The sequence below is a fragment of the Salvelinus sp. IW2-2015 genome, unplaced genomic scaffold (assembly GCF_002910315.2).
Source record: "Salvelinus sp. IW2-2015 unplaced genomic scaffold, ASM291031v2 Un_scaffold16442, whole genome shotgun sequence".
Taxonomy (NCBI): Eukaryota; Metazoa; Chordata; class Actinopteri; order Salmoniformes; family Salmonidae; genus Salvelinus; species Salvelinus sp. IW2-2015.
This window is the reverse complement of record NW_019957588.1, coordinates 210,648-228,834: the sequence shown is the minus strand read 5'-3', so window position 1 is coordinate 228,834 and position 18,187 is coordinate 210,648. Positions and strand designations below refer to the sequence as shown.

At 42.9% G+C, this 18,187-nt stretch overlaps 1 protein-coding gene, 1 long non-coding RNA gene and 1 pseudogene across 7 annotated transcripts in view; 2 read left to right on the top strand and 1 right to left on the bottom strand.

Moving 5' to 3' along the window:
• The window catches only part of LOC112080701 (zinc finger protein 180-like), a 159,300-nt pseudogene extending 148,282 nt beyond the window's left edge, over nt 1-11,018 (top strand).
• Nucleotides 1-18,187, bottom strand: part of LOC139027457 (uncharacterized) — a 135,500-nt gene that overhangs the window by 40,174 nt on the left and 77,139 nt on the right. Inside the window, exon 4 of one of the 5 annotated variants that reach the window (XR_011479545.1) lies at nt 16,659-16,748. The exons of the other annotated variants lie outside the window; for them this stretch is intronic. This is a non-coding gene — a long non-coding RNA (uncharacterized lncRNA). Of the gene's footprint in view, nt 1-16,658; nt 16,749-18,187 lie in introns of those variants that run through there. 5 annotated transcript variants of the gene reach the window in all.
• Nucleotides 1-18,187, top strand: part of LOC112080695 (zinc finger protein 180-like) — a 273,956-nt gene that overhangs the window by 200,043 nt on the left and 55,726 nt on the right. The window lies entirely within an intron of this gene.

The window sequence follows — 18,187 nt, the reverse complement described above, 5'->3', positions numbered from 1 at the left end:
CACGTCCAAAGATACAAATCTGACCACCCTGAAACCCCTATGTCCAACAAGGTGGACTGTGCAGAATACTGCTATTAGAGCTGTGCTAGGGCAGTATGAGKGGYTACTAAGCAGCCTAGAGGAGATGGCAAAAWCTGCATCCAAGACAGCTTCAACTGCCAGTGGCTTYTTCGAGCACTTCAGCAAAGGCAAGACTGTGTTGGGCCTCACACTTGCCTCTGCTGTTCTTGGAGAGCTTGAATGTCTAAACATTTCACTGCAGAAGAAAACTCAGACTGTCTCTGGTATGCAGGCTGCAGTCGAGTGTGTGCGGTCATCTCTTAGGGGCAAGAGAAATGACGAAAGCTACCTTTGACTGTATGAGAAAGCAACAACATTGATTGACTCTATTGAATCCATTGAGACGCACTCAAGACGATTTGCTGGCAAAGCAGTGGATCACTATAGGGCAGAATTTTTTAAAGTGTTGGATGGTGTGGAGGTTCAGTTTGGCGACCGTTTTGACCAGGACAGTCTAAACGTCCTGCAAAAGTTGGAAAGAGCGCTTCTCACGGGGGAGTTGGATGAGTCTCTAGATCAGTACCCAGAGSTGAACATAGATTCTCTTTCAGTGCAGATCCCTCTCTTTCACAACAAATACCCCTGTAGCAGCAGTGGAGAGGCAGCAGAGYTCCTCAGGAGGCTTCCAGTGGAGGTGCGGGGGTTGTTTGACCAAGTTGAGGTGCTGATCAGAATTTTGTTTGTGGTGCCATTGMCTTCATGTGAGGCTGAGAGGAGTTTCAGTGCACTCCGCAGGTTAAAGACTTGGCTACGGGCTAGCATGGGCCAAGAGAGACTGAACGGCGTAGTTGTCTGTAATGTACATAAAGACAGGCTGGACAGTCTCAAGAGGGAAAATATCTGCCAGCAATTTGTTGGATCCATRGAAACCCACAAACATATGTTCAGTTKTTTTGTTCAGTAGTGTGTATAGCAGTGGTTCTCAACCTTTTTTGGGGTACTGGAACCCCTGCATATTTTGAGGCAAGGTTTTGAGCGGTCCTCAGGGACCTCCACCCCCTCTATATTATATGTAAAGTTACTGGAAACCTTGTGGTACTGAATACGTTCATTACACTTTTTTATTTCACGGACCCCTTTCAATTACASRAGGGACCCCTAGGGGRCCATGGYCCCCTGTTTGAGAACCCCTGGTGTATAGTATGATATTTGTTCTTTTGTTTAGTCGTTTTCAGTTTTTAGTACATGACCGTACACTTACTAATTATTTATTTAATGTTATTTTATTTAAAATTGCATACTTTGTGTGACATACTTGTCCATAGCTGCTGTTTGAAGAGTTGAGACACTGACTGAAGGATATTTTGGTTGATTTATTTGGGTTATTCATTGAAGTAGTTATTTTGCTTTTAGAACTGTACTTATTTGTATCTTTTTGTTCTTGTAAAACTATTGTAGTAGACTCAGGCCAGTGGAGATCAACTTTGTGATGGTTCTCAATGGAGATTATTTTAGACGAGATCACACCATGTTCATTGTATTTACGAAAACTGCACCCATACAGTGTACAGTACCATTGCCACCTACTGGCCTTTCTTGGTATTGCTGGTTGTAAGTACAAATACCTGCATACATACTGGACTGAAAAGGAATACTGCTATAACTATTATTAGTAGTAGTATTATAATGATTTAAACATTTGAACAAGTTGGGACAACCCTTCAGTTAACTACTGTACTTATCAATTATCCAGTAGTAGTGATTATGGTTCCTCAATATACATTTAACATATTACAACGTAGGCTATGTGTTACAGCACTACTTTTGGTGTCCCCCTCAGGAATTGCTCTTGAGAAAATGTCATGTAATTGTCCCCTCCAAAGTTGATATCAGATTTTCGCCCCTGAGCCCCATCCATAATTTTATTACCAAAACAGTGGTGGAATGACTGCTTTGTTTTTGTTTGAACTGCAGATTGGTTGATTGATTGTGTCGCTTTTTTAAAGGGGCAACCTAGTTTTTAAACAGAAACAAAATGGCAGCCCAGAGACCTGAGCTGTGTTTGAATACTCATACTAATGAACTCGTACTATTTGTCACGTGAATTGAATATGTAGTATGCTTATTTGTCATAGTATATGGATACAGTTAGTATGCCCAAAGCTCCCGGATGTTCTACTACATTCGTCAAAATACGAAGTATACATGCAGAGGACACTATTTCTGTTCTTTTAGGGCCCAAAATGCAATTCTTCGGAATGGGCGTGGCTTAACTATTTTCAGATTTGAGAAAATGGGGGGGGGGGGGGGAATGCAGCGAAGTCCGACGAGAGAGCGGATACAATGAACTGCTTTAACTAGTTATGAACAAATGTTAAGAAAATGTTGAGCTATGTAATAAAGTAATAACTTTACAGCAGTATGTACAGCTACAGAGTAAAGATGTTTCTAGGAAGCAGCAGATTGCTGAACAGAGTCAAGATGTTTCCCTCTCCCCTCTTTTTGCTGAGATACAGTTAAGTCGGAAGTTTACATACACTTAGGTTGGAGTCATTAAACTTGTTTTTTCAACCACTCCACAAATTTCTTGTTAACAAACTACAGTTTTAGCAACGTCGGTTAGGACATCTACTTTGTGCATGACAGAAGTCATTTTTCCAACAACTGTTTTACAGATGGTTTCACTTTAATTCACTGTATCACAATTCTAGTGGGTCGAAGTTACATTCACTAAGTTGACTGTGCCTGTAAACAACTTGGAAAATTCCCGAAAATGATGTCATGGCTTTAGAAGCTTCTGATATGGCTAATTGACATCATTTGAGTCAATTGGAGGTGTACATGTGGATGTATTTCAAGGCTACCTTCAAACTCAGTGCCTCTTTGCATGACATCATGGAAAATCAAAAGAAATCAGCCAAGACCTGATTGTATGCATCTGGTTCATCCTTGGGAGCAATTTCCAAATGCCTGAGTACCACGTTCATCTGTACATACAATAGTACGCAAGTATTAACACCATGGGACCACGCAGCCCTCATACCGCTCAGGAAGGAGACGCGTTCTGTCTCCTAGAGATAGACGTACTTTGGTGCGAAAAGTGCATATCAATCCCAGAACAACAGCAAAGGACCTTGTGAAGATGCTGGAGGAAACAGGTACAAAAGTATCTATATCCACAGTAAAATTAGTCCTATATCGACATAACCTGAAAGGCCGCTCAGCAAGGAAGAAGCCACTTCTCCAAAACTGCCATAAAAAAAGCCAGACTACGGTTTGCAACTGCACTTGGGGACAAGGATTGTACTTTTGGAGAAATGTCATCTGGTCTGATGAAACAAAAATAGAACTGTTTGGCCATAATGACCATTGTTATGTTTGGAGGAAAAAGGGGAGGCTTGCAAGCCGTGAAGCACGCGGGTGGCATCATGTTGTGGGGGTACTTTGCTGCAGGAGGGACTGGTGCATTTAAAAAAATAGATGCCATCATGAGGAGGGACAATTATGTGGACATATTGAAGCAACATTTCAAGACATCAGTCAGGAAGTTTAAAGCTTGGTCGCAAATGGGTCTTGCAAATGGACAATGACCCGAAGCATACTTCCAAAGTTGTGGCAAAATGGTTTAAGGACAACAAAGTCAAGGTATTGGAGTGGCCATCACAAAGCCCTGACCTCAATCCTATAGAAAATTGTGGGCAGAACTGAAAAGCGTGTGCGAGCAAGGAGGCCTACAAAACTGACTCAGTTACACCAGCTTTGTCAGGAGGAATGGGCCAAAATTCACCCAACTTATTGTGGAATGCTTCCCAAAACGTTAGACCCAAGTTAAACAATTTAAAGGCAATACTACCATATACTAATTGATTCTGACCCACTGGGAATGTGATGAAAGAAAGAAATCATATAATTATCTCTACTATTATTCTGACATTTCACATTTTTTAAATAAAATGGTGATCCTAACTGACCTAAGACACAGAATTTTTTCTAGGATAAAGTTGGCTACTTATACAACAAACTTGTCAGTATAGTTAGATAGAATATAGTTAATAACTACCCAACGTTTATTGACTTGATTATTCACGTCATTCTTGGCCAAGGGGTCATGTGCGTTCTCAATGGACATTGTTAATTTGGGTGCGTTCGTAAATTCGCTCTGGCGCTCTACTCCGATTTCAGAGCACTCTTGTCTGAGTGTACCAGAGCGCTCAACACCTGTTGAATATGGCCGGTGTCAGTAAACGTCMGCAAAAAAGCTCAAATTAAATTGTTGCCAGCAGCACAATTTAGTCACCAACGCTTTGGATAACATGAAAACAGCCTAAATAGCTCTGCTAGGGTGAGTAAAATGGTCAGAGTGAGGTTTTCTCTCATTTGTGTTTAGCAAGCTATCCAACATTAGCCAGTTAGCTTGGGTGCTTTACTGTCGTTGTGAGGTCAGAACGCTTGGATCGACCCTACTCCTCAGCCATATTGTATTTGTTTACAAACAGTGGCCTTATACAAGCTTATGTTTGGTTTCTGGTGGGGTTATACAGTTGAAACATTTGAGGGTACGAGTTAGTTGAGGTAATATGTACATGTAGGTAGAGTTAAAGTCACTATGCATAGATGATAACAACAGAGAGTAGCAGCGGTGTAAAAAGGTGGGGGGGCAATGCAAATAGTCTGGGTAGCCATTTCATTAGATGTTCAGGAGTCTTATGTCGTGGGGGTAGAAGCTGTTTAGAAGCCGCTTGCCGTGCGGTAGCAGGGAGAACAGTCTATGACTAGAGTGGCTGGAGTCTTTGACAATTTTTAGGGCCTTCCTCTGACACAGCCTGGTATAGAGGTCCTGGATGTCAGGAAGCTTGACCCCAGGGATGTACTGGGTCGTTCGCACTACCCTCTGTAGTGCCTTGTGGTCAGAGGCCGAGCAGTTGCCATGCCAGGCAGTGATGCAACCAGTCGGATGCAATCGATTGTGCAGCTGTAGAACCTTTTGAGGATCTGGGGACCCATGCCAAATCTTTTCAGTCTCTTGAGGGGAAATACGTTTTGTCGTGCTCTTTTCACAACTGTCTTGGTGTGCTTGGACCATGTTAGTTTGTGGGTAATGTGGTGACCTGCTCCACTACAGCTCCGTCGATGAGAATGGGGGCGTACTCGGTCCTCTTGTTCCTGTAGTCCACAATCATCTCCTTAGTCTTGTTCACATTGAGGAAGTGGTTGTTGTCCTGGCGCCACACGGCCAGGTCTCTGACCACCCTATAGGCTGTATCGTCGTTGATCAGGCCTACCTGCCACTGTTGTGTCATCGGCAAATTGAATGATGGTGTAGGAGTTGTGCCTGGCTGTGCAGTCATGAGTGAACAGGGAGTACAGGAGGGGACAGCGCACACATCCCTTAGGGGCCCCTGTGTTGAGGATCAGCGTGGCGGAAGTGTTGTTACATATGCTTATAACATGGGGGCGGCCCGTCAGGAAGTTCAGGATCCAGTTGCAGAGGGGGGGTGTTTAGTCCCAGGTTCCTTAGTTTATTGATGAGCTTTGAGGGCATGATGGTGTTGAACGCTGAGCTGTAGTCAATGAATAGCATTCTCACATAGGTGTTCCTTTTGTCCAGGTGGGAAAGGGCAGTGTGGAGTGCAATAGAGATTGCATCATCTGTGGATCTGTTAGGGCGGTATTTAAATTGGAGTGGGTCTAGGGTTTCTGGGATAATGGTGTTGATGTGAGCCGTGACCAGCCTTTCAAAGCACTTCATGGCTACAGACGTGTGCTTCGGGTAGTAATTTAGGCAGGTTACCTTAGCGTATTTGGGCACAGAGACTATGCTGGACTGCTTAAAACATATTGGTATTATAGACTCGCACAGGAAGAGGTTGAAAATATCAGTGTAGACACTTGCTGGTTGGTCAGCGCATGCTCGCAGTACACATCCTGGTAATATGTCTAGCCCTGCGGCCTTGTGAATGTTGACCTGTTCAATGGTCTTACTGACATAAGCTGTGTAGGGTGTGATAGCATAGTCTTCCGGAACAGCTTGTGCTCTCATGCATGTTTCAGTGTTATTTGCCGTAGTTTATCTCGTCTTGTAGGCTCGTGTCACTGGGCAGCTCTCGGCTGTGCTTCCCTTTGTAGTCTGTAATGGTTTGCAAGCCCTGCCACATCCGATGAGCGTAAGAGCCTTTGTAGTACGATTCGATCTTAGTCCTGTATTGACACTTTGCCTGTTTGATGGTTCGTCGGAGGGCTTAGCGGGATTTCTTATAAGCTTCCGGGTTAGAGTCCCGCTCCTTGAAAGCGGCAGCTCTAGCCTTTAGCTCAGCACGGATGTTGCCTGTAATCCATGGCTTCTGGTTGGGGTATGTACGTACGGTCATTGGGGGGATGACGTCATCGATGCACTTATTGATGAAGCCAATGACTGATGTGGTGTACTCCTGAATCCCATCGGAGGAATCCCGGAACATATTCCAATCTGTGCTAGCAAAACAGTCCTGTAGCTTAGCGTCTGCTTCTTCTGACCACTTTCTTATTGATTGAGTCACTGGTGCTTCCTGCTTTAATTTTTGCTTGTAAATGGGAATTAGGAGAATAGAATTATGGTCAGATTTGCCAAATGAAGGGGGGGGGGGGCTTTGTATGCATCTGTGTGTGGAGTAAAGGTGGTCCAGAGTTGTTTTCCCTCTGGTTGCACATTTTACATGCTGATAGAAATTTGTTAAGACGGATTTAAGTTTCCCTGCATTAAAGTCCCCGGCTACTAGGAACACTGCCTCTGGGTGAGCATTTTCCTGTTTGTTTATTGCGGAATACAGCTCATTCAATACGGTCTTAGTGCCAGCCTCAGTCTGTGGTGGTATGTAAACAACTACGAGAAATACAGATAAACTCTCTAGATAGATTGTGTGATCTACACCTCAGGCGAGCAATAGCTCGAGACTTCCTTAGATATCGTGCACCAGCTGTTATTTGCAAAAATACATAGTCCGCCGCCCCTTGTCTTACCAGACGCCACTGTTCTATCCTGCCGGTGCAGCGTATAGCCAGCCAGCTGTATGTTGATAATGTTGTCGTTTAGCCACGACTCCGTTAATCATAAGATATTACAGTTTTGAATGTTCCGTTGGTAGTTTAGTCTTCCGCMTAGTCATCGATTTTATTTTCTAAAGATTGCACGTTTGCTAGCAGAATGGAAGGAAGTGGGAGTTTATTCAGTGTCAGTTGGCTTTTCATAGCCGAGCATTCAGAGTTAGAGACAGCAGGTGTGGTAGAGAGAGTTGAAAACAGCAGTCCGGGACAAGGTAGCACATCCGGTGAACGGGTCAGGGTTCCATAGCCGCAGGCAGAACAGTTGAAACTGGAGCAGCAGCACGGCCAGGTGGACTGGGGACAGCAAGGAGTCATCAGGACAAGTAGGTCTATGTTGTTTGTTAGGTGAAGTTATGGGTCCTACAGTAGGTCTATGCTGTTGTTAGGTGAAGTTATGGGTCAATTTGGGCTACACAAAGTGTACAAACACTGATTGTAAGGCTGATGGAAAAGATAAAGAGCATTTTACAGGTTGAAGTATAAAGCAGTTGATTTGCGGCAATAACACACATTATATTAAGCAGGAGATTCAAACAAGCCTTATAATTATAATCCAAAGTTGTAATTTTCATAACACATTGTGGAAAAACTAAAACCTTCGTCCAAAACTAGCGGTTTCCACATTAGCATGGTGTTTCTACAACCAAATTGCGTTAGCATCGCCCTCCTGCTGCAACTTTAGCAAACACGGAAAGGGGTCTATATATATTGGAGACCAAAAGTCGTCTGGCACACTGCTTAGGATTTCAAAAASTTTATTATAACTTAACAATCATCTACTAATGTGAAAACAAGACTAAATATGACTTGTTGCTCCCTTGACAATTGTCAAATAATTTAACAGACGTCAWTTGTTGTASAACTTCATGGCCCTGCTCTGMGCATCACCTTTTACCTCAAATAAACAGTGGATTTCTGCTGTTGTGGGCCTTTAACCATCTGTCTGACTTTGTTGTTCACACAGGGGAGAGATGTGACTATCGTGGATCCTCTGGGGAGCCTCAACAACATAATGATGCTGACGAGGAAGAGAAGAGTCTCTCCACATCAGAACACCTAAAGAAACATCAGCGGAGACCCACAGGAAAGAAACCTCATTGCTGCTCTGACTGTGGGAAACATTGCAAATATTCATCAGACCTTAAAATACACCAGCGTGTACACACAGGAGAGAAATCTCACCACTGTTCAGATTGTGGGAAAAGCTTTTCAACATCACAGATTTTGAAGCTGCACCAGAGAACACACACAGGAGAGAAACCTCATAGCTGTGATCAATGTGGYAAGAGATTTACTCAGTCAGGCTCCCTGAAATCWCACCAGAAACTACACACAGGAGAGAAATCTTATAGCTGTGATCAATGTGGTAAGAGTTTTACTACATKTAGCAATCTGACTATACACCAGAGAACACACACAGGAGAGAGATCATTTAGTTGTAATCAATGTGGGAAGAGTTTTGTTCAATCTAGCGATCTGACAGTACACCAGAGAAAACACACAGGAGAGAAACCTTATAGCTGTGATCAATGTGGGAAGAGTTTTATTACATCTAGCTATCTGACCATACACCAGCGGACACACACAGGAGAGAAAACCTTTATGAGCTGTACTCGATTGGAAGCAGTCTTTTAATACATCTAGCCATCTACTACACCATCACGAGTACACACAAGAGAGAAACTTCACCACTGTTCAGATTGTGGGAAAAGCTTTTCAACATCACAGACTTTGAAGCTGCACCAGAAAACACACACAGGAGAGAAATCTTACAGCTGTGACCAATGTGGGAAGAGTTTTATTACATCTAGCAATCTTACTATACACCAGAGAACACACACAGGAGAGAAACCCTTTAGTTGTGATCAATGTGGGAAGAGTTTTACTAGATCTAGTGATCTGACGGTACACCAGAGAACACACACAGGAGAKAAACCTCATAGCTGTGATCAATGTGACAAGAGCTACTCTGATAAAAGATCTCTGATCAAACATCAGAAAATACATACATGAAGGAGTTATTTTGTGATATCAATGAAATAATGTCACAATGTAGAATGTTTTTAACATTGTAGTAGGAGTATTTTAAGGAATTTTACAATGTAGAACCCTAAAAGTTTTCCCCGTTCAATTTATTTCAGCATGATTTTGATATTAACCTTGGGAAAAATCCAGGCTCWGAATTGAAAGAGTGTTATTTATGTGATTTAACAAAAAGTGACCAACACAAAAAGAGCTGTGTTACACTTACCACGTTGGTGACCCACTTGAATCAAAATGTAACACTTGAAAATGTAGCTAGCTGTTTTCTACAAATTGTCCTCTAACCAGGGATGTACACATTATTCCCAGGTTCCGTGTGGTTTTTGAGCTGTTCGTTTTAACAGGGCGTGCAACCTCATCTCCCTCCTCTCGCACAATTGATTTCAACATGATATCGATGAGTGATGACAAATAAGTGTTGCGTTCCATTGTTTAGCGACCCCTACATTTAAATGCATCGCTCCTAAATATAGCTGACTGTCTTCTGTAGGTCTGTCAAAACTGTCATGTTTTATTATTCCATGCCTCACCATTAAGTTAATTATTGCCAAATCAAAATTAACAAAGGGGTGTACATTTYGTTTTGATATTTCATATTTACAATTCAGTAATCATWATTATTTATGCAATCAACTGACAATTTTCAGGTATAATTATATTGATGTTGTTGCCCTTCTTTTAGAATATCAGGGTTAATTCTCTATTCTCATGTACTAGAGCATGACATTGGAGACTTGGCCCCGATCCAACAACATGCCTATCGAGTGAACTCTGAAAAGAGAGAGAAGCTCAGCAGTGAAGTGGAAAGTTACTGCGGATATTGCAGGAGTTTCCTCTTGAAATCAGAAATGTTCGTGGTAAGGACAACTTAGTTGCTGATTGTCTCAAGGGTGGGCAGTCAAAAATATTTGTGTTTTGCGTTTAGCCAGTGCGTTACCATGGATCCCAATTGATTTTGACTGCACGTTTTTCTGTATTGGAGATTAGTTTTGTTTGGGCTCGTTTCAAGGGGATGAGAGTTCTAGAAGAAAACAATTACATTGTAGAAAAATATATATATTTAGAATTACATGTTTTTTTATTGTTGTCAGCCAGGTGTTACAGGCTTTGGTTTTTCCATTTATATTTTGAGGTTGGGGTATAGCTCGTTAGCATGTAGGGCGCACTGATTGGTGTCACCTTGTTAGTCAGTATGTGTTACACCTGTGCTGTCTTGTCTATCTCGTTAGTGGGAAGGTGTTTCACCTGAGCTGGTCCAGGTTCTATTTAAGAGTGTCTGGCCCAATGCTCTTGATAGATGTGGAGAGTCAACACCTTTAGTTGCCTCACCGTTTTGGTTTGCTTCCTGTCTTTAAGTTTGTTGTGGGTTTTTCTTTTGTTTCCCTCTATTTGGGCAGATTTAGTYGGTCTCATGGTGGGTGACTTTTATGTCCCAGTTATTGTTACTAGTCAACTTTCAGTGGACACAGAGCAAAATTATGTTATAATTCTTTTATTGCATCAAATGGTTGTTTTATGCAACAGAATAGAGGGTTCTTAGAACTATTGTGTCTGTGTTCTGAGGATCGGCCTCTGGGAGATGACCGCATTCCAGAGCATGAGTTAATGTTTCTGGTCTCATGGTGGGTGTCTTAGGTCCCAATTATTGTTACTAGTCAATTTTCAGTGGACACCCCCATTAGTGTCTTTCAGAGCCCCTCCTAAAAAAACAAGCTTATATTTCAGGTTGGATATTGATTCCAATTATTTTAATCAAATGGCATTTCCTTAGAATACTCATTAGTCTTTAAGTTGTTAATCTTCTGTTTTTTGTGTACTAAATATTTCATTGTTTCTTCCTGTGAAYCCATTGTGTCTGAAATGTGCTGTATGAATAAAGCTTGATATGATTTGAACATATTGCAAAACAAATGAACCCAATCAACAGACTCTTGCTAAACATGTGCAAAAGCAACACATATCTTTGTCCATCTTAGTATGAAAAACAGTATATCTCCCACTATGTCAAAATAGTGCATGGTATGTAAGTTTAGTATCACTTTTCAACCAAGAACTGAAACAAACAGATTAATACCACTTTTCAAGCCTGCTGAATGCGTGGTGGAGTGATAAACACCACCCCCGGCTCTACCAGGGGCTTGAGGTGGTCTCCCACAGCTCTACTTATGTCATTTTCTGTGGCCTTGCTGTTCCATTTCTGACTGTCTCTGCAACACAAAGAAACYCATTTAGTCATATTATATAAAAATCTCAAAGTAATGGATATGGAGCATCTATGCAAAAGGGAATATGTTCCATCAWCTATGTTTATTAACATTAGTGCAAATTGTCCATTGATATAGGTGTACTTTCTGACCCCTTTTGGCTGTATGAAAGTTAATTTCCTCTCGGATACATGCATTTGTTCTTTGTGTAGAATGTACTTTACCCCATCTCTTTACATTGCTTATGCAGATTCAGTGGCCTGACTGCATCCAGACTTCTGTCATCTGATCACTCCAAGCTGCATTAGGTCTGGTACAAGTCAGGAGTTGGCTTTGGGGATGACCAGTGAAATATACCTGCTGGAGCGCGTGGTAGGGTGGGTGCTGCTACGGTGATCATGGAGCTGAGATAAGGCGGGGCGCTTTAACCTAGCAGAGACTTATAGATGACCTGGACCCAGTGGGTTTGGCGACGAAATATGAAGCGAGGGCCAGCCAACGAAGCAGCTACAGGTCGCAGTGGTGGGTAGTATATTGGAGTGGGTGACTAAAGGATGCAACTGTGATAGACTGCATCCAATTTGCTGAGTAGTGTTGAGGGCTATTTTGTAAATGACATCGCCGAAGTCAAGGATCGGAAGGAAAGTCAGTTTTACGAGGGTATGTTTGGCAGCATGAGTGAAGGATGCTTTGGTTCGCGAAATTGGACACCGATTCTAGATTTAACTTTTGATTGGAGATGTTTAATGTGAGTCTGGAAGGAGAGTTTACAGTCTAAGCAGACACCTAGGTATTTGTAGTTGTCAACATATTCTAAGTCAGAACCGTCCAGAGTAGTGATGCTGGACGGGCGGGCAGGTTAAAGAGCATGCATTTAGTTTAACTTGCATTTAAGAGCAGTTGGAGGCCACGGAAGGAGAGTTGTATGGCATTGAAGCTTGTCTGGAGGTTAGTTAACACAGTGTCCAAAGAAGGGCCAGATGTATACAGAATGGTATCGTCTGCGTAGAGGTGGATCAGAGAATCACCAGCAGCAAGAGCGACATATTTGATGTATACAGAGAAAAGAGTCGGCCCGAGAATTGAACCCTGTGGCACCCCCGTAGAGACTGCCAGAGCCCCTCCGATTTGACACACTGAACTCTATCAGAGAAGTAGTTGGTGAACCAGGTGAGGCAGTCATTTGAGAAACCAAGGCTGTTAAGTCTGCCGATAAGAATGTGGTGATTGACAGAGTCGAAAGCTTTGGCCAGGTCGATGAATACAGCTGCACAGTATTGTCTCTTATCGATGGCTGTTATGATATCATTTAGGACCTTGAGCGTGGCTGAGGTGCACCCATGACCAGCTCGGAAACCAGATTGCATAGCGGAGAAGGTACAGTGAGATTCAAAATGGTCGGTGATCTGTTTGTTAACTTGGCTTTCAAAGACCTTAGAAAGGCAGAACAGGATGGATATAGGTCTGTAGCAATTTGGGTCTAGAGTGTCTCCCCCTTTGAAGAGGGGGATGACCGCAGCAGCTTTCCAATCTTTGGGGATCTCAGATGATCCYAAAGAGAGGTTAAACAGGCTAGTAATAGGGGTTGCAACAATTTCGGCTGAATAATTTTTAGAAAGAGCAGGGTCCAGATTGTCTAGCCCAGCTGAATTTTATAGGGGTCCATAGTTTTGCCAGCTCTTTCAGACACCAGCTATCTGGATTTGGGTGAAGGAGAAATGGGGGAGCTTTGGCAAGTTTCTGTGGGGGGGGGGGGCAGGGCTGTTGACCGAGGGTAGGGGTGGCCAGGTGGAGAAGCCATGCCAGCCATAGAAAATGCTATTGCAACTCTCAATTAGTTGTGGGTTTATTCTGGTGCGTGACTAGTGTTTTCTTAGTCTCAGTGCATGTTCATGTGGGCAGGTGAGAGGTGCGCGCATTCTCCACTGGACTTTAGTTGTCCAGAACTTTTGGAGTTTGTGCTGCAGGATGCAAATTTCTGTTTTTGAAAAAGCTAGCCTTGGCTTTTTCCAACTGCCTGTGTATATTGGTTTCTAACTTCCCTGAAAAGTTGCATTATCACGGGGGCTGTTCGATGCTAATGCAGAACGCCACAGGATGTTTTTGTGCTGGTTAAGGGCAGTCAGGTCTGGAGAGAACCAAGGCTATATCTGTTCCTGGTCTTAATTTTTTTTGAATGGGGCATGCTTATTTAAGATGTTTGAGGAATCACTTTTAAACAAGAATACCAGGCATCCCTCTACTGACGGAATGAGGTCAATATCCTTCCATTATACCCAGCCAGGTTGATTAGAAAGGACCTGCTTGCTGAAGTTGTTTAGGGAGCGTTATGACATGTGATGGGTGGTCGTTTGACCGCATACCGCATACGCGCAAGCAATGAGGCAGTGATCGCTGAGATCCTGGTTGAAAATAGCCAGAAGTGATATTTGAGGCAAGGTTTGGTCTTAGGATTGATATGAGGGTGCCCGTGTTTACGGATTTTGGGTTGTCCCTGGTAGGTTCATTGATAATTTGTGTGAGATTGAGGGCATCAAGTTTAGAATATAGGATGGCGGGGTGTTAAGCCTGTCCCAGTTTAGGTCACCTAACAGCACGAGCTCTGAAGATAGATGGGGGGCAATCAATTCACATATGGTGTCCAGAGCACAGCTGGGGGCAGAAGGTGGTCTATAGCAAGCGGCAACGGTGAGAGACTTGTTTCTGGAAAGGTGGATTTTTAAAAGTAGAAGCTCAAATTGTTTGGGCACAGACCTGGATAGCAAGACAGAACTCGGCAGGCTATCTCTGCAGTAGATTGCATCTCCGCCCCCTTTGGCAGTTCTATCTTGTCGGAAAATGTTATAGTTAGAGATGGAAATTTCTGGGTTTTTGGTGGCCTTCCTAAGCCAGGTTTCGGGAGGAGGCTTCCAATGGAGGCTTCCAATGTTAACATGCATGAAACCAAGGCTTTTTCGTTTACAGAAGTCAACAAATGAGGGCACCTGGGGAATGGGAGTGATGCTGGAGGCTGTAGGGCCTGGATTAACCTCTACATCACCAGAGGAGGAGTAGGATAAGGGTACGGCTAAAGGCTATAAGAACTGGTCGTCTAGTACGTTTGGAAAAGAGAGTAGAAGGAGCAGATTTCTGGGCGCGGTAGAATAGATTCAATGCATAATGTACAGACAAAGGTATGGTAGGATGTGAATACAGTGGCGGTAAACCTAGGCATTGAGTGATGATGAGAGAGGTATTATCTCTAGAAACATTAATTAAAAACCAGGTGAGGTCACCGCATGTGTGGGAGGTGGGACAAGAGGGTTAGCTGAGGCATATTGAGCAGGGCTGGAGGCTCTACAGTGAAATAAGACAATAATCACTAACCAAAAGAGCAATGGACAAGGAATATTGACGCTAGGGAGAGGCATGCGTAGCCGAGTGATCATAGGGTCCAATGAGTAGCTGGACGGGCTGGAGACACGGCGATTCAGACAGCTAGCGGGCCAGGGATGGCAGGCAAGCAGAAGGGCCTTAGAGGGACGTTGCGACGTAGGCGCCTGTTGAAAAACCCCCTCGGGCGGATTATGTCGGTAGTCCAGTCATGATGGATCAGCAGGGCCCCGTGTAGTAAAAGGGTCCAGGCCAATTGGCAGAATAAGTATTGTAGCCCAAGGAGTGGCTGATTGACCTCTACAGCTAGCCGGGAGATTGCCTAGCATAGGCTAGCTCCAGGCTAATTGGTGCTTGCTTTGGGACAGGGACGTTAGCCAGGAGAAGCCAATCAGGATAGCAGCTAGCTAGCTGCGATGATCCAGGTGAAAAGGTTCAGAGCTTGCGGTAGGAATCCGGAGAAAGGGAGTCTGATAAGCTCTGAGTTGAATCACGCTGTGCAGACTGGCAGGAGTTGTCCGGGCTAAAGGTTAGCTGATGACCGCTAGCAGTGGTTYGCTGACTACTAGCTAGTAGCTAGTTAGCTGGCTAGCTTCTGTTGGGGGTTCCGGTTCTGAAGTAAAGAAAATACCAGATCACATTGGGTGAGGCGTTGCAGGAGAGTATGTTGAAGTTAAGAAAAATATGAAAATATATGCYATGAAAAAAAWATATATATAAAAGATATATACACGGGACACGACAACACGAAGACAAAATACGCCTGACTGCTACGCCATCTTCGAATTAGCCATGTAGATGTATATATTGAACAGACTAGGTCTATACTGCTCCTACATGGTGTAACAATACATCATGTAGATGTATATATTGAACAGACTAGGTCTATACTGCTCCTACATGGTGTAACAATACATCATGTAGATGTGCTTCTACACCTGCATTGCTTGCTGTTTGAGGTTTTAGGCTGGGTTTCTGTACAGCACTTTGAGATATCAGCTGATGTACYAAGGGCTATATAAATACATTTGATTTTGATTTGATGTGTATAATGAACAGACTAGGTCCCCAGATCTGTGCCTCAACGCAATCCTGTCTCTGAGCTCTACGGACAATTTCTTCGACCTCATTGCTTGGTGTTTGCTCTGACATGCATTGTAAACTGTGGGACCTTATTCTCAGTCAAAAATATTAGTCAGAATACAGCCTTTCTATTCTCTCATGTTATTTCAGGTTCTCTGACTGGGAAAATGTCCTTCCACACAGAGAGAGAGAGCAGTGGTAGGGCTTTTTTAGTGTGTGTCCTCTTATGCTCCTTCAGGCTCCCTAACCAGGTAAAACTCTTAATTGCCTTATCTTAGTAAAACTCTTTCCAGACTGGGAGTATTGGCTTTTCTCCTGTGTGTATCCTCTCATGAGCTTTTAGGTCCGCCATTCGTGAAAATCTATTTTTACACTGGGAGCAGAACATGCTTTTCTCCTGTGTGTATTCTTTCATGCCTTTTCAGGTTAGCTAAAATGGTAAAAGTCTTTTCACAATGGGAACATTGGAAAGGCTTTTCTCCTGTGTGTGTCCTCTCGTGAGCTTTTAGGTCACCTAACTGAATGAAAAGAGTTTTACAGTGGGAACAGTGGTAAGGCTTTTCTCCTGTGTGTATCCTCTCATGCATTTTCAGGTTAGCTGACATGGTAAAACTCTTTCCACACTGGGAACATTGGAAAGGCTTTTCTCCTTTGTGTATTCTCTCATGCTCTTTTAATTGCCCTTTCTTAGTAAAACTTTTTCCACATTGGAAACGCTTTTCTCCTGTGTGTGTATTCTCTCGTGCCTTTTCAGGTTAGCTAACATGGTAAAACTCTTTCCACACTGGGAACATTGGAAAGGCTTTTCTCCTGTGTTTGTCCTCTCATGCAGTTTTAGGTTCCCTGACCAGCAAAAGCTCTTTTCACAGTGGGAGCAGTGGTGTTGTCTCGCTGGTTTGGATGCGTCTGGGTCTGGTTCCCCTGAAGGACTCTTCCCGCTGTCAGAGTGAGAGTCTGGTTTCTCTCCTGCCAAAGACAAACAGAGTATCCCGTTAAACAGAGTATCTCGTTAAACAGAGACCTGAATGAAACCTCCACATGATAAAACTGTCTTCCTATGAGGTTTAATCTAGACTAGATCCCTCAATAAAAGAGTAGAACTGGTCATCACAGAGTGGCTGTAGTGCTTTGTAGGCTGGGTAAATCCATTTGAATTCAATACATTTTTGACAGCATCCCTTTTMATTTATAAAAAGCTTTCCTTKTATGTTTGACTATGGAAGAAGTGGTAAGAAAGTTACTTTTTGTATCTGAATGTAAAAAACATTCATGAGATATACAGTACCAGTCAAAAGTTTGGACACACCTACTCATTCAAGGGTTATTCTTATTTTAAATATATATATATTTCTACATTGTAGAATAATAGTAAAGACATCAAAACTATGAAAAAACACATATGGAATCATGTAGTAACCAAACGGTGTTAAACAATTCAAAATAMGTTTTAGATTTTTCTAAGTAGCCACCCTTTGCACACTTGGCATTCTCTCAACCAGCTTCACCTGGAATGCTTTTCCAACAGTCTTGAAGGAGTTCCCACATATGCTGAGCACTTTTGACTGCTTTTCCTTCACTCTGTGGTCCAACTCATCCCAAACCATCTCAATTGGGTTGAGGTTGGGTGATTGCGAAGGCCAGGTCATCTGATGCAGCAAGACCCTTTCTCAAATATTATATGTAAAACTTCTTAAGTGAATTTACGGGGGCCCAGTATTTTGTGTTTTTTGGCCAAAAACGTACCCATTTGAAATACTGCCTTATTTCCAGCCCCGAAAGCTAGAATATGCATTATAATTGTCAGATTAGGAATAGGAAAAACCACTCATAAAGTTTCCAAAAACTGTCAAAAATCTTTCGTCTCTGAGTTTAACTGACTGAATATGCAGCTACCTCCGAGGAAAATCCAATTCAGGAAGTGCCTCTGTTTTGCAAACCTTCTTCGTTCTACTGTATAACCATATATAACCCATTTACAAAGGATATCAACCAAGGATTCCCTTTTTCTTATGGGCTTCCCTAGAGGTGATACCAACAGCCTTTTCAACATAATCTCAGGCTTTTATTTCTGACGAAACAATACAGGCGAGAACAATCACATTGTCGTAAGTGGATAGGTCGGGGCTCTCAGAGTGAGTTGTGTGCAACAGAGAAAGCGCGGCCAATTGTTACTCCCGGGTCCTATCAAAAACAACAGCTCCCGTGAATATATTATCGAATAGATATTGAAAAACAACTGAGGGCATGATTATAAAAAACCGTTGACCATGTGTTTCTGGTGGACAGTTATTGGATATTTATCTGGAAATTTTTGTCTGCGGTCTGTCCTGTGGATTTCTTCAGGCATAACGCGACCGAGACGAACGGAGGTATTTGGATAATAAAAATATCTTTATGGCAAACAA